Source organism: Ceratina calcarata, unplaced genomic scaffold, assembly GCF_001652005.2.
Source record: "Ceratina calcarata isolate Rehan_Ccalc_2016 unplaced genomic scaffold, ASM165200v1 scaffold459, whole genome shotgun sequence".
Lineage (NCBI taxonomy): Eukaryota > Metazoa > Arthropoda > Insecta > Hymenoptera > Apidae > Ceratina > Ceratina calcarata.
In genome coordinates, this window is record NW_017169916.1 from 17,740 (window position 1) to 21,667 (window position 3,928).

Here is a 3,928-nt window from a genome sequence, read left to right on the forward strand (position 1 = left end):
ATCCGCCTATGTTATCATTTGAAAAAAGATTGACATTAAATAAATGCTAAAATTCGCATTTCATTATTATAAAAGCTCAACGGAAATAAATTCTATGTTCTGACAAAACATGAAGTAGGGTAGAATTATTTAAAAACCTGAATCTCTAAACAAGTAATTAAAATTCCACGGATGTTTTTATCTCACAGAAGCAATCGTTTGCGTACCTCTGGGTTCGGACAACGGGAATTCTCTGAATGATCGATTTTTACCGGACGGTACGAGACATGGGAAACATTGACGTGACAGCTCTCGTGGAAAGTGTAGCACATTGCGGTAGGTCGTCGTCGTCACGAGAGCGATAAATCTCGCTGCTCCAATATTTACCGTCGCGTTCTAGGTTTGCCGTAAACCAGGCGAGAATTCCTCGGAGTCTGAACGTCCCCTTCTGCTTCGCATTGCGATACGGGCAACAAATTGACCGTTGCAAGCGGCTCGCTGCTGGAAGATAACCGCCGGCAATAAATTCATTTGGGTATCCTCGGACGGTTCCCGATAAAACTAGTCGAGAGTTTCACCGGATTTTTCAGCACACTATGCACGCCGTGCTCCGTGTCCTACATCGCGATACCCTGAAACGTGACTGAACGTACAGCACGTACAAGCCTGTTTTTGAGTCCAAGGGTTAAGATCCTTGATCCTTCGGTTCCTTCGCTTCGAGCATTAACGGAAGCCTCCGTTACCTTCTAAAGTACTAAACAAATGCCTGTTCCTGATTAGACCCATTGGTAAATCTTATCTTACTGTTATATGTATAAAGAGAAAGTGTTTGTATAATAGCAAAATCTCAAAGACGATGAAGAATTTGCATCGAAAGGACTGTTGCTTTCTTATATGTATACTCTAGATTGCCATAGAGTACACAGGATGGGGTAGTAATTTCATCCACCTTGAATATCACTGAATTCAGTGTTCGATCATCGAGAGAAATGTTTCAAAGGGGATAACTGATGTTGCCTTTTCATTTTTTAAATAGAAACTTCCATTTTTTACTATGTCGATTGTAGGATGACAAATAAATACATTTTGTTCCTAATGTTACTACTGTACTATTTTTCGATTTCATGGACTCAATTACTGCCCCACCTTGTATATATTTTTAAAACAAAATATATTAGTATGAATAATAGAAATATATGTATATATGTAATCTGGATGTATTTGTGCTGAGCACACTCGTTAGATAAGAAAAATGTAGCAACGTGGTAAATGTTTCAGTCTTTTCTTGAAATTTCTCCAAACAAATTCTTTTCGTTTGTATAATAATGAAATATATTATATGTATAAATGTGAAAGTTTGGACGTGTGTTTGTTACTCAATCATCCAAAAACTATTGCATTGATTGAATTGAAACACGTACATTACTCTCATGGCTGATTGACGTATAGTCATATTTATGTATTATGTATAAAGGCATTTGTTTAAACAAATAATTGTTCAAGTAAATTATTTAAAACGTTACATTTTTCAGAATATGAGTGCACGAATAGGTTCTATAAGAAACATTATTAAGAGAACATATCTAGAAGGTTTTATTAGAAACACTTTTATTATTAAGAATAAAGAGTGTGCATGAATTACAGCATAGGAATAGATTATAAATATTTTCTTCACAATTTCCTCTACAGAATCCATTCGAGCAATTATTTTGATCAATAAATGTGTTGAGAATAATGTACTTGGTATACTCCAATGTATCATTATAAAATTTCATAAATACATAAAAATGTACACACATCCTTAAAAAACAATCTCTGGGAAGGGGCACCTTCTATATAAGATGGTAAAAGCTCTAATGGTGTAAGTCAGCCAAATTGTCACTTGCAATACGAATGCTAATACGTTCGAAGGAAATGTGAAGGAAGTTAGAAGTCATCTACCTTGCAAACTTGTGATATGGTATGATATGATGTGATAAAATGTATGATAGATTATAAGCAACGAACTAAAAGTCAGACAAGAAGGGGGGATTATATGGATTATTTTCCCCAGAAATTCAACAAATTGTAAAACAAACTATTTTGCAATAAAATATGCACTCTGATAGCAGCATAATGTATCAGAACAGCTGTACCATTTCCAGTACCTTCGAATTCCGAAAATTGGATTACACGACTATGGGTTTTACCTCTTCATGTAGCGACTTGAGATACAGCAGGAGAAAATACGTGGATGAAGCCACGTCGAGGGATACTAGTTTTTAATAAAGCATTTTATATTCTCCCTGCCCTCTGTCGTGGTTGTAAAAGATAAAATACATTTTTCGCACTGTCATTAATATGCATGTTTCTCATAGCCGTCGTTATACCTGCAGCAAATTAATGTACGTTAATTTGTGTACTATCGTTTTTCGTTTCTGAACGCTTCTTCCTATCTACGAAGGTACCTGCGATCTAATCTAGAGAAACTGTCCTATCGCTCGTGTCTATTAAGGGGCTAGGGAAATCATGTGACTTTTCTAACATTTGTCAGTAAAATTTGGACATTTTTTACTCTGTTTTATCAATAATCATTAAAAAATATCATAATCAATAATCAATAAATATGGATTTACGAGATTAGACTTTCTGTCCTTATATAAGAAGAATTTTTGATTGTCAAGTATCTTTTTGAAGAAACAAAATTTAAGTCCGGCGTGCTCTGGTCTTTATTTCGTGAAAAATAATCTCTTTTGGATATAAAATGATTGTAACTTCGATTTTGTATCGCTCATATTACTAATACATTCCAGTGACTTGAGCTGCAGCGGGCGAAACAGCGACGGGGGATGCTGGTTTTAAATATACCGGAACGTCGATCGATCCCATCGTTCAACGCGCGCGATATGAGCAACAAGGGTGTCGCGTTGTTTGGCACAGTTCCATCATTCCTCGTTCCCGTGGTACGCGTTATTACCCTCGTGGACCTCCATTTTCAAACTTGTCGCGCGCGAACGACGCACGCATTATGCCGCGGTATTTCTGGTCACCCTTAACACCCTCGTGCCCCAAAACTGTTGCGATAAGGGGACGTAAATCACCGGGCCGCCTGCTTTAGTGCTCGTTTTCTATTTTCAGACACCGTCAGTAAAATCGCATAGTTGAAAACATAATAAATCCTTCAACAGAATCCTGACGCTTATCTTGACAGTAATACTTGGACGAATTGTATTAATGTCCAATGTAACATTTAATATTCAATAAGACATAATGTAGTATAAAAAATCAATACAATAAATCTTGCAAATATTCACGTGATAAAGTTTATTAGAAATCATTCACGTAGTTTGCTTTAATCAACCGCCAGCATTTGCAAATTAGCCCCCTGCCCCGAACTCTTATGCTAATTTTATCACCGGGTGGACCCTCATCCACATTATACAAAGTGCCAAGCGTAAGAACCTTGATAAAAGAAAAAAGAAAGAACGAGTGAAATTCGAACACATCATACGAGAGGCTGGGGTCGAAAATTGATGGCGGCACGGCTCGAAAATTATCGTGAGCATTAATTACAATATTTACGAGGTACGTTACGTTCAGCTGATGTCGTTTTGTTTATTAATAACCGCGATAAATAAGTATCGTAGAGCAATTATGAAATCCTTGGATCTCCAGAAGCGACACGCATGCATCAAAGCTTTATCAAATTTTCTTATTCCTTTTATTAATCGAAAATTGAAATATTGTCATATTTAACATGCGTTTGTTTCGAATCGAGCCTTAAGGTTGTATGAGCCGTAAAATCTCTGCCAAAAGTTTAAGACATAAATAAAAAGCTATGTCCAATTTTTGAAGCAATGAACCTTTAGAAAAAATGATAATTACAGAGGACTAAGGTTTATAAAATTGTTCGACCTGTTTTTGTCAGTCATAAGGAATTTTTAACACATAATTTCTAATATTCTAATAC